Source organism: Scyliorhinus canicula, chromosome 1 (genome assembly GCF_902713615.1).
Source record: "Scyliorhinus canicula chromosome 1, sScyCan1.1, whole genome shotgun sequence".
In the NCBI taxonomy this organism is placed as follows: domain Eukaryota; kingdom Metazoa; phylum Chordata; class Chondrichthyes; order Carcharhiniformes; family Scyliorhinidae; genus Scyliorhinus; species Scyliorhinus canicula.
In genome coordinates this window covers 277,998,367-278,011,569 of record NC_052146.1, presented here as the reverse complement: position 1 = coordinate 278,011,569, position 13,203 = coordinate 277,998,367, and the positions used below count along the sequence as shown (strand labels likewise).

The 13,203-nt window shown below is 45.7% G+C and overlaps 1 pseudogene; it reads left to right on the top strand.

The window, feature by feature from the left end:
* LOC119964759 overlaps positions 1–13,203 on the top strand; it is a 107,776-nt pseudogene that overhangs the window by 21,993 nt on the left and 72,580 nt on the right.

Here is a 13,203-nt window from a genome sequence, read left to right as displayed (position 1 = left end):
GCTCTGCATCCTATCAATGTCTCTTTGCAGCCTACAACAGCCCTCCACCTCATCCACTACTCCACCAATCTTGGTGTCATCAGCAAATTTACTGACCCACCCTTCAGCCCCCTCCTCCAAGTCATTGATAAAAATCACAAATAGCAGAGGACCCAGCACTGATCCCTGTGGTACTCCGCTGGTCACTGGTCTCCAGTCTGAAAATTTTCCATTCACCACCACCCTCTGTCTTCTTTGTGATAGCCAGTTACTTATCCAATTGGCCAAATTTCCCTCTATCCCACACCTCCTTACTTTCTTCATAAGCCGACCATGGGGAACCTTATCAAACATCTTACTAAAATCCATGTATACGATATCAACTGCTCTACCTTCATCGACACACTTGGTTACCTTCTCAAAGAATTCAATAAAATTTGTGAGGCAAGACTTACCCTTCACAAATCCGTGTTGACTATCCTGGATTAAGCTGCATTTTACCAAATGGTCATAAATCCTATCCTTCAGGACCTTTTCCATTAACTTACGGACCACCGAAGTAAGACTAACTGGCCTATAATTAACAGGGTCATTCCTATTCCCTTTCTTGAACAGAGGAACAACATTCACCACTCTCCAGTCCTCTGGCACTATCCCTGTGGACAGTGAGGACCCAAAGATCAAAGCCAAAGGCTCTGCAATCACATCCTTTCCCTCCCAAAGAATCCTTGGATATATCCCATCTGGGCCAGGGGACTTGTCGACCCTCCGGTTTTTCAAAATTGCTAATACATCCTTCCTCAGAACATCTACCTTCTCCAACCTACCCGCTTGTATCACACTGTCATCCTCAAAAACATGGCCCCTCTCCTTGGTGAACACTGAAGAAAAGTATTCATTCAACGCCTCTCCTATTTCTTCTCACTCCATGCACAAGTTCCCACTACTGTCCTTGACTGGCCCTAACCTCACCCTGGTCATTCTTTTATTTCTCACATGAGAGTAAAAAGCCTTGGGGTTTTCCTTGATCCGACCCGCCAAGGACTTCTCCTGTCCCCTCCTAGCTCCCCATAGCCCTTTTTTTATTAGCTCATTCCTTGCTACCTTGTAACCCTCAAGCGACCCAACTGAACCTTGTTTTCTCATCCTTACATACTCTTCCTTTTTCCTCTTGACAAGACATTCAACCTCTTTTGTGAACCATGGTTCCCTCACATGGTCATTTCCTCCCTGCCTGGCAGGGACATACCTATCAAGGAGACGCAGTATTTGTTCCTTGAACAAGCTCCACTTTTCATTTATGCCTTTCCCTGACAGTTTCTGTTCCCATCTTATGCTCCCTAATTCTTGCCTAATCGCATCATAATTACTCCTCCCCTAATTATAAACCTTGCCCTGCCATATGGCCCTATCCCTCTCCATTGCAATAGTGAAAGACACCGAATTGTGGTCACTATCTCCAAAGTGGTCTCCCACAAACAAATCTAACACTTGGCCCGGTTCATTACCCCAGTACCAAATCCAATGTGGCCCCCTCCTCTTGTCGGCCTATCCACATATTGTGTCAGGAAACCCTCCTGCACACACTGTACAAAAACTGCCCCATCCGAACTGTTTGACCTATAGAGGTTCCAAACAATATTTGGAAAGTTAAACTCACCAATGATAACTACCCTGAGACCTCCACACCTATCCATAATCTGTTTTGCAATTTCTTCTTCCACATCTCTATTACTATTTGGGGGCCTATAGAAAACTCCTAACAACGTGACCGCTCCTTTCCTATTTCTAACTTCGGCCCATATTACCTCAGTAGGCATGTCCCCTTCGAACTGCCTTTCTGCAGCCGTTAAACTATCCTTGATTAACAATGCTACTCCTCCACCTCTTTTACCACCTTCCCTACTCTTACTGAAACATCTATACCCTGGAACTTCCAACAACCATTCCTGTCCCTGTTCTAACCATGTCTCGGTAATGGCCACAACATCGTAGTACCAATCCACGCTCCCAAGTTCACCTACCTTATTCCGGATGCTCCTTGCATTGAAGTAGACACACTTCAACCTACCTTTCTGTCTGCCGGTACACTCCTGCGACATTGATACCCTCCTCAGTACCTCACTACTCTCAACACTGGCTTCTGGACTACAGCTCGTTTTCCCAGCCCCCAGTCAAGCTGATTATTTTAGAACTTTTTAAAATAAAATTACTATTCCAAAAATCACTTTTGGAAGATTTTTTAAAAAGTAACATGCTATCATTTAATGTCATTGCTGAATATTGAGGTTATTCATGAAGGCCCACCTTCTCATCCTTACCCCTCGCTTGAGGTGTGATTTAACCTCAGGTTAAATCACCACCAGTCAGCTCTCCCCCTCAAAAGGGCAAAGCTGCCTAATGTCATCTGGGGCTACGGCGACTTTAACTTTATTCTATTCCAGAAACTATAATGTAAAATTCTAAAAACTCTAAAAATATTATTAAATCTAGTATAACTCTAACCATACATAATGATTTAGTTTATTTATCAGGTCATGGGTTGGCATTCTGCCGTAGGCTGTTGTTGATTAATCATAGTAACAGATGACTTCCCGTGATGGCCATGGAGGAGTAGGTCGCACATTTGATAGCTCACGCCTGTGACGGATGTTTGGACCTTTCTCCCCCGTATTTTTCTGGATTTTATGGGATAAATCGGTAAAGAGTGAGACATTAAGGAGAAATCCCCCTCCGGTGTATGGAGAATTGGACCAGAAGTGGCCCTGTCAGAAGACAAAGTCATATAAGGAAGACGCGAGCAGAGCTGGTAATGCGGGAAAGTATGGCAGAGAAGCATGGCCACGGGGAGATGGCACAGTGGTCAACGGAGCAGCTGGTGAAGTTTTTCGAAGATTCTTCGCCAAGCTGAAGAAGGACATGCTGGACCCGATTAAGGCTGCGATTGATGAAGTTGTGCAGAATCAAGAGACCCATGGGAGAGCGATCCAGGAGCTGGAGAAAAAGGTGTCCGAGCACGAGGAGTACATAACCATGCTGGAGACCAAGGTGGAGATGATGAACGACTGCCAGAAAAGAATGCAGGAGAAGCTGGAGGACCTGGAGAACAGGTCCAGGAGGCAGAATCTTAGAATTGTCGGCTTCCCTGAAGGCAGTGAGGGATCAGATGCGAGGGCTTATGTGACTGACATGATGGGGGCTGAGGTGTTCCCTCGGCCCCTGGAAGTGGATAGAGTGCACAGAGCCCTCGCGAAGAAGCCCCGAGCGAACGAGCTGCCAAGGGCCATGGTGGTACACTTTGGACAAGGAACTCGTTCTGCGGTGGGCCAAGAAGGAACGGAGCAGCAAATGGGAGAACTGTGAGCTGCGCATTTATCAGAACCTGGGCGCGGATCTAGCGCGAGCTTGGTTTAATCGGGCAAAAAACGATCCTCTTGAAGAAGGGGATGAAGTTTGGGATGCTGTACCCAGCCCGTCTGTGGGTCACGCATGAGGAACGGGACTTCTACTTTGAAACACCAGACGAAGTATGGACTTTTATTAAAGAAAAGAGGCTGGAAGCGAATTAAATACACTGAAGCCTTGGAGAAGTACTGTGGCGGTGATTTGTTGTGCTGGATTCTATAAATATAAGTAGTGTTATGTGTAATAAGGGGCTCTTTGGATGGCTATAGGTAACTTTGTCTTGCAGGGAGCTGGTTAAAGGGGGGATGGGCTTTGGGGTTGGTTCTGCTTTTTGGGTGCTTATTTTTCTAAAGTGTCTGTTTCTTCACTTTTTTCTGATTGTTTACTGGGGAATGTGATGCTTTTAAAATGTTTATCCATGTGGTTGGGGCGGGGGGGGGGGGGAGAGAACAATGGGGAGACAGACTGTTTGGTGCCGGGGCGGGCGCTATCAAGTCAGCATGGGTCAGCTGACTCTCAGAAGCGCAGTGGCGGGTGAGCAGGTGTTAAGCTGGAGCTTGACTGGGGGGGGGTTGGGTTTCTAGTGCTGTTGCTAGAGGGGGGGGGAGCTGCTTTGCTGACAGGGGAGGAACTGTTACTGGGGGACAAATGGGAGGTAGGAAACGGTGACTGCCCAAGGGGGGGCTCGAGGAGGCAGAGGGTGAGAGCTAGAGGCTGGCCTAAAAAGGGTGATGGCTAGTCGGGGGGAGGGGGGGGATTCCAAGAGGGCTCGCGTGCTTGCGCATTTGAGGGGGCTGAAGGCGGACGTGGCAGTGCTACAAGAGACACTGGGGCTGTTTAGCACAGGTCTAAATCGCTGGCTTTGAAAGCAGGCCAGCAGCACGGTTCGATTCCCGTAACAGCCTCCCCGAACAGGCGGCGGAATGTGGCGACTAGGGGCTTTTCACAGTAACTTCATTTGAAGCCTACTTGTGACAAGCGATTTTCATTTCATTTCATTTCACCTAAAGGTTACAGACCAGACGAGATTGAGGAAGGGGTGGGTTGGCCAAGTATTCCACTCAGGGCTGGACTCAAAGACCAGGGGGGTAGTGATCTTGATCAGCAAACGAGTGGCTTTTGAGGCAGGGAGAATCGTGTAAGACAAGGGGGGTAGGTACATAATGGTGAGTGGGAAGCTGGAGGGGGTGCGAGTGGTACTTGTGAACATATATGCTCCGAATTGGGGCGATTTGGAATTTGTGAGGCGGGTTTTACGTAAGGTCCCAGACTTAGAGTCACGTAATCTGATTCTGGGGGGAGATTTTAACACAGTCATTGATCCGGAATTGGACCGGTCAAAATCCAGGACAGGGAAGGTGCCAGCCGCGGCAAAGGAATTGAAGGGGTTTGTGGAATAGATGGGGGAGTCGACCCATGGAGGTTTGGACAGCCAAGAGTGAGGGAGTTTTCTTTTTTCTCCCATGTCCTCTCGCATCTACGTTTTTGTTCTGAGCAGGGTGCTAATACCGGAGGTGGTGGATACGGAGTTCTCTGCAATCGCAGTGTTGGATCATGCCCCGCATTGGATGGCTCTGCGGGTTAGTGTGCAGAGAGAGAGAGAGCAACTCCCGCTGTGGAGACTGGATGTGGGGTTGCTAGCGGATGAAGCGATCTGTGGGCGGGTTAACAAGTCCATCCAGAACTACCTGGAAACAAATGATACAGGGGAGGTTCTGCAGCGACAGTTTGGGAAGCTCTGAAGGCAGTGGTCAGAGGGGAATTAATCTTGATACGGGCCCACAGAGAAAAGGCAGAACGGGCTGAGAGGGATAGATTAGTGGAGGAGATACTCCAGGTGGACAGGAGATACTCTGAGGCCCCGGACATGAGGCTACTGAGGGAGCAGCGGAGGTTACAAGCAGAGTTTGGGCTGTTGACCACAGGGAAAGCGGTGGAACAGTTGAGGATGGCAAGGGGGGGTGATTAATGAGTACGGGGAAAAGGCAAGCCGAATGTTGGTGCACCAGCTCAGGAAAAGGGAGGCGGCCAGGGAGATAGGTAAAGTAAAGAGTAGAGGCGGGAATACGGTATTAGAACCAGCGGGGGTGAACGAGGTATTTAAGGACTTCTCTAGTAAATTATATGAGTCGGAACCCCCGGCTGGGGTGGAGCGGATGAGGCAGTTTTTGGATCAGTTGAGGTTTCAAGGGTAGATGAGGATCTGGTGGAAGGGCTGGGAGCCCCAATTGAGATTGAGGAAATAATCAAGGGGCTGTAGGGCATGCAGCCGGGCAAAGTCCCGGGGCCTAATGGCTACCCGATGGAATTCTACAAGACGTTTTCAGAGATATTGATATTGAGCCCACTGCTGGTGAGAACATTTAACAAAGCAAGAGAAAAGGGAGTGTGCCCCCCCCCCCCCACACACACACACACACACACACAATGTTGCAGGCCTCGATTTCATTGGGAGAAGGATCCGGAGCAATGCGGGTCATACAGGCCGATTTCTCTACTGAATGTGCATGCCAAACAGCTGGCTAAGATACTGGCCACAAGGATAGAGGACTGTGTCTCGGGAGTGATAGGGGAAGACCTGGAGGGATTTGTAAAGTGCTGGCAACTTGAGGCCAATGTTTGAAGGCTTTTAAATGTTATTATGATGCCCTCAGAAGGGGAGGAGGTGGAGGTGGTGATAGCGATGGATGCGGGGCGGCTTTTGATCGGGTGGAGTGGGATTACCTGTGGGAGGTGCTGGGAAGTTTTGGGTTTGGTGAGGGCTTTATTGACTGTGTGCGGTTGCTCTATCAGGCACCAGTAGCGAGTGTGCGTACGAACCAGATGAGGTTGGGGTATTTTAAACTACACCAAGGGACGAGGGTAGGGTGCCCCCTCTCCCCGTTACTTTTTGCTCTGGCCATAGAGCCATTGGCCATGGCTTTAAGAGCCTCTAGGAACTGGAAAGGGGAATGGTAGGGAAGAACTTTCGATATCTGGGAATCCAGGTGGCCCGAGAATAGGAGGTACTACACAAGTTAAACGTATCCCGGTTGGTAGAACAAATGGAAGGGGACTTTAAGAGATGGGACATGCTCCTGCTATCACTGGCGGGGAGGGTACAGACTGTAAAAATGACGGTCCTCCCCAGATTTCTGTTTGTCTTTCAGTTCCTCCCCATCTTCATCCCAAAGGCCTTTTTCAAGCGGGTGAATAAGATTATTTTGGGCTTTGTGTGGCCGTGAAACCCCGTGAGTGAAGAAAGTGATGGCTCTGAGAATCTGGGGGCAATGGAGAAGATATACGAGAGTGGAGAGAGCATCGGTTTGGACCCCGATTTATAGTAATCATAGGTTTGTGCCGGGTAGGCTAGATGGTGGGTTCCGAAGTTGGCAAGAGTGCAGGAATTAAGAGGATGGGGGATCTATTTATAGATGGGAGCTTTCCCAGCTTGGAAGCCAAGGAGGATAAATTTGAATTGCCAGCAGGGAACGGGTTTAGGTATTTGCAGGTGCGAGACATCCTGAGAAAACAGGCCTTTCCGCTGCTGCCGCCACGGGGGATATAGGATAGAGTAGTCTCCAGTACCTGGGTGGGAGAGGGGAAGGTTTCAGATATTTACCAGGAGTTTTCGGAGGCGGAGGAGCTTGAAGGCAAATGGGAGCACGAGCTAGGTGGAGAGATAGAGGCGGGTCTGTGGGCGGATGCCCTAAGCAGGGTTAATGCCTCCTCACCATGTGCCAGGCTCAACCTGATACAATTTAAGGTAGTCCACCGGGCACACATGACAGCGGCTAGGATGAGCTGGTTTTTCAGTGTAGAAGTTGGTGTGCGAGGTGTGTGGGAAGCCCAACATATGTCCACATGTTTTTGGGCATGCCCGAAGCTTGCAGGGTTTTACTAAGGCAATTTCCACGGTGCTAAAAACACAGCGGGTGCCGAGTCCGGAGTTAGCGATCTTTGGAGTGTCGGAAGAGCCGGGAGATCAGGAGGCAAAAGAGGCTGACGTCTTGGCCTTTGCCTCCCTGGTAGCCCGGAAATGGATCTTGTTAATGTGGAGGGACTCGCAGCCCCCTAGTGTAGAGACCTGGGTTAGTGACATGGCTGGGTTTCTCAGTCTCAAGAAGATAAAGTTCGCCGTAAGAGGGTCAGTGTTGGGGTTCACCCAGAGGAAAATTAAAATGTCAGCAGATGCAGTATTCCAAGGTTGGGGGGGGGGGGGGGGGGGGAAGGAGACAGCCAGATTGTTGTTGTATGGTTGGGGTGTGTGAAGATTGAGATGGGGGGCAAATTTTTATACCATGTTGATGTCATTGTCTGTTATTTTTATAACAATTTTCAAATACTGTAATAAAAATATATTTTTTTTAAATCACAGTAACAGATTGATGCTGATCATGGATACATTTACAATTATGGACAAGCTTGATGTTTGAACTAAATGAAGGCTTACATGACCTTGATTATGGGGATATGAATGTTCAGGAATACTCTTCTGAGTAAAGCTTTTCCCTTTGTTCTGATATAGATGTTTCTCACTGTGTACCTGAGCAACAACGATCAGCACTACACAGAGGTACCAATCACTCCAGACACTACATGCCGAGATGTTATTGGTTACTGCAAAGAACCAGGAGAGGTGGACTGTTATTTAGCTGAGCGCTGGCATGGTGGTGGTAAGTAGAACCTGTTTTAACTAACATAGATATGTTCCAGTTGTTTGGTGACTAGCGATTGAATAGTCACTATTGTATTTTTGTTTAACTTAAGGTAGCTTACTCGTGGATTTTGGGGCTCACTAACATGTTGTACCATGAACTTATAGCTAGCAGCTTGTCTTAACTGGTAGCCCTTTTACTTTGGTGCAGATTACCACCTGGAAAATGCTACTTGAATAGAATACATTTTTTCTGGATGGAATGTGAAACCACAGCCCTGTTTATTTGGTTTAGTATTAAAATACAGTAGGTGAAATTAATAGATATTTTGTACTTTGTGTATGGAGGTAAATCTCCTCCGTAGTAGGCAGTCATGTTTGACAGAAGTCATCTAATTGTTTTTCCTTGTAGAGCGTGCCGTAGCAGATAATGAGCATGTATATGATATTCTGCAACAGTGGGGAGTACAGAGAAAGGATGTTTGTTTCTACTTGCGTCATGAGCGTCCACCGAACACTACAAGGAATGCGGGTAAGATTTGTGTAACATTTGTTCTGCCCAACTTTGAGGGATTTTTAGTAGACTGGAGTCAGTTAATTTTCAGATTAGCTTGTTTTCCATTTGTAGTTTATTTTTTTAATGGCTCCAGCTCACTTTTCATGTTTTTGTTTTATATAATAACTTCTGGAATTACGTTTTAGTGGATAAACAGGTTTGTATAAACAGAACAAGTAAATCTAGTCTGGTGCAGGTTGGGTGTTTAAATGCTCATGCAATAGACTGCACCACAGTTTGATTTTTTAAAAAACATAAAAGCTTTATGCAAGTTTTCCAAATGACCGACTGGCGAATTATATTTCTGGAGAAGGACATATTAATTTGCTCATCAGTATGTTTCAGTTCAGTGGCACTAAAACTTTGTTGCATTTTGTATCTATCCTTTGATTTTGACATTTAGTAGAATGGGAACTGAACCTCTTAACACATTTGCTGCTCCAGAGTACTGCTTTTTAAAAAGAAAAATGGTTTCCTATTTTGAGGATTTTAACTAGCAGTTCATTTGAATTCGAGTTGGGAGAATAATTTTGAAGTTTATAGACCAGGGTTGGTGGTGGTTCATTAAACATTTGCCCGCTTTCCATTGCAACATCTCCCTGTCAGCACCAGGTATTAAATTTTGACATGATGAGGCCAATATAAGGGGCGGCATGGAGGCGCAGTGGTTAGGACTGCTGCCTATGGTGCTGAGGACCCGGGTTTGATCCCGGCCTTGGGTCACTGTCTAATAATAATCTTGACTGTCACAAGTAGGCTTACATTAACACTGCAGTGAAGTAACTGTGAAAAACCCTGGTGAGAAGTTTGCACATTCTCCCCATGTCTGCGTGGGTCTCACCCCCACAACCCAAAAATGTGCAGGGTAGGTGAATTGGCCACGCTAAATTGTACCTTAACTGGAAAAAAAATAATTGGGTACTCTAAATTTGTTTTTTTTTAAATGAGAGGCCAAAATGTGGCATTACCAATCTACCAATGAAACTATGTTTTGCAGTTTGTTGTGGTGAATAATAGTAGCATGAGTACCAGAGGAAATAATTACACCATCCTTTGTCATATTAAACACATTTATTAGACTACTATCGCAATTTATCACTTAATGGACTTAATAATCCAGAGACCTGGACTAATGCTCTGGAGACATCAGTTCAAATCACACTGTGGCAGGTGGTCAATTTAAATTAATTAACAAATCTAATAAAATTAATTAGTCAAATAAAATGCGAGTCTCATTATCATGCAACTACAGGATTGATGTAAAAACCCATCTCTTTCATAATGTCCTTCCACCATTCTTACCCAGTCTTGGTTTACACATGATGCCAGATCCACACCAGTACGGTTGACTATTCCATCCCTCTGAAATGGCATAGCGAGCCACTCAGTTGCATCAGAACACTGCAGACAAAAAACACTGGTCTAACTATGTCTAATGGACTGCAACAATTCCAAGAAGGTGGCTCACGACTATCTTAAGAGCAATTAAGGATGGACAATAAATGGTGACTATGCCAGTAGCATTCAAATTCCAGGAAGAAATTTAAATAGATTGAATTAAGAGAGCAAAATAAACTTTGACGAAAAGTGTACTGGAGACGATATAATACATAGCCATGTTAAAAGACATGAGCACATATCTGGCATATATGTTACAACATAAATGTGGCATACTGTACATTTTTGGGGGGAAGAAAATGAGGAAAAATTACCTTAAGTTCAAACATTCTCAATGGAGGGGAAAAACAGAAAAATCTTGGGTGTGCATGTGTAAATCGGGGGCTAGTTTAGCACAGTGGGCTTAACATCTGGCTTGTAATGCAGAACAAGGCAGCAGCGCTGGTTCAATTCCCATACTGGTCTCCCCGAACAGGCGCCGGAATGTGGCGACTAGGGGCTTTTCACAGTAACTTCGTTGAAGCCTACTTGTGACAATAAGCGATTTATTATTATTATTATTATTATTATTATTATTATTATTATTCCGAGATCCTCCCCTCTCCAACCCATACCCCCGAGAGCACCCTGTCCGGGACCCCATGTGGCGGCATCAGGGGGAACCCCGCCACCTGCCGCCTGACAAACGCCCTTACTTGCATGTACCTAAAGGTGTTCCCCAGGGGGAGCCTGAACTTCTCTTCCAGCTCAGCCAGGCTCGCAAACATCCCGCCTATGAACAGGTCCCCCAGCCTCCTGACACCTGCCCTGTGCCAACTCAGGAACCCGCCATCAAATCTCCCCGGAACAAACCGGTGGTTCTCCCGTATTGGGGACCCCATCGAGGCCCCCACCTCCCCCCTGTGCCGCCTCCATTGCCCCAAAATCTTGAGGGTAGCTGCCACCACCGGGCTTGTGGTATACCTCGTCGGAGGGAGCGGCAGCGGCGCCGTTGCAAGCGCTTCCAGGCTCGTACCCACACAGGATGCTATCTCCAGCCTCTTCCATGCCGCCCCATCCCCGTCCATTACCCACCTACGCACCATCGCTGCGTTGGCAGCCCAATAATACCCACAGAGGTTGGGCAATGCCAGCCCCCCCCCCCCCCCCCCCCCCCCCCAATCCCTGCCCCGCTCCAAGAACACCTGTCTCACCCTTGGAGTCTCGTGTGCCCACACAAACCCCGTAATGCTCCTATTAACCCGCGTGAAAAAGGCCTTCGGGATAAGGATGAGGAGGCACTGGAACAAGAACAGAAACCTCGGGAGCACCGTCAACTTGACTGACTGCACACTACCCGCCAAAGACAGCGGCAGCATGTCCCACCTGGAATCGTTATTCTTGATATGGGGATTGACATTGCATTTGTTACTGAATATTGTTAATTGTTGGGTGTAAATTTGGGAGAAAATGTGAAAAAGGAGGAGAATAAAAATATATTTAAAAAAAAAAAAGGGCAAATAAGAATTCTGTATTCTGCTTACAACTGTGCATACCAATTCGGGTCTGTTTCCATGAACACTTTTAAACCTGTTCATTTATGGAAGTTGTCTCAGATTGCGTTGTCACTTATGTAACCTACAGACAAACATGCACTGGATATTTGCCCCATTTACTCACCACTTTCAAACTTGCTTACATACACTAACTTCCCATCCACCAGCAAATTAAATATAAAATCCTTGTTACCCACAAGTCCCTCCATGGTCTGATCCTATCCTAGCTTGAAACCACATTGTCCTAGCATCCTCTTTTGCAATCTCCAGTGCTTTAATGCTAGCTTCTTGTACATTGGCACCGACTTTTGTAGCAATGTCATGTTAGCCTCACTCAATGGAACTTGCTCTGTGAACACCTTTGCCCCTCAACATCTGACCTTAACTTGAAACTCTTCTCAAAAAACATTTCTCTAATTTAATCTTCGGGCACATCTGCTAACCCATCTTAAAGTAATAAATAGCTCTGCTGGAAAGTAGGAAGGGAGGACCAATTACAGTGTCTGATATATTTTGTGATATTACACCATCCGCTTTATCTCCCTTGTACCCCTAACCATGGTGGCACTTCTAAGGATCAGAAGTCTGTTGTGGGGGCAGCAATATATTCTGAGGAGGCAATGGTAAAATACTTCCTAGCAAATTCTACTTCTGTGTCATTGTTCTCAGTTTAAGAATACTCATTTGATATATGTATTTTCCACTAGATGCACAGAAAAATGCTGTATTAATTAGTGAATAATTTAAAATATCTGTACTTCGTCACATGTAATTGAATGTTTTTATTGAGAGTTGGAGCTGAGCTCAGAAAACTTTTCTGAGATTGCCAATGTTCTAGTCTGTTGCCCAATAAGTAGTTGTGTTCGCATTGCGCTGCGTTCAGCAACACTTATTTATGTGGACATGAGATTATGCTAAATCAATATTTGCCTGTTGGTATTTATGATTTCTTCAAATCATGGACTCCTAGATACTGCTATTGTCAATTTTGTTAGACATCTGTCTTTGTTAAATTTGAATTCAGAGGTATTTTGTTATTAAACCATTTAATGCACATAAAGATATGTGTTTGAGGCATGGCTAAACTAAACAGTGATGTAAAATAAATCCACTTTTTTGTTTGTGCTACAGTTGTGCTTCTCTCTTTTCAAAGCCCTGCTTTCTCATTTGCGCTTCCTCTTGAGCTTTTAAACTTTACCTCTTTCTGTGAATTTTAATATTTCGTTTTTCGTGCAACACCCACCCTCACCCAGAGCCTCTGAGATTAGACTGGGAACAACATGTTGTAAACGGTGAAACTCTTTGTTTCTGCCAAACAATTGTTTCTGGGTGGAGTCCTAAATCACAGCTGCTGAACACAATGAATTTTCTGTGTGCAACATGTAACCACTGTTTATTTAAAATAACACGTTTTTTTCACAAGGCTCTTTGAGACTCCAGGATCCAATGTTGAAGAGAAACCGAGTCCAGGGTGTGACGGATAGACAGATGGAAAATGGGGTAAGCAGAGTCAGTTGTTTATTTTTGAAATTTAACCTTTATTTGTTGTGTGGTATTGTGATTCTAAATCCCTTCCTGCTGATTTTTCTGCTTCTATCCCATTTCCCTATATAAACTGAATTTAAACTTTTTTTTGGTAAACAATGGCTTTGCTTCAAGTAATTGAAAGTAATAGAATAAAATCTCTACATGCT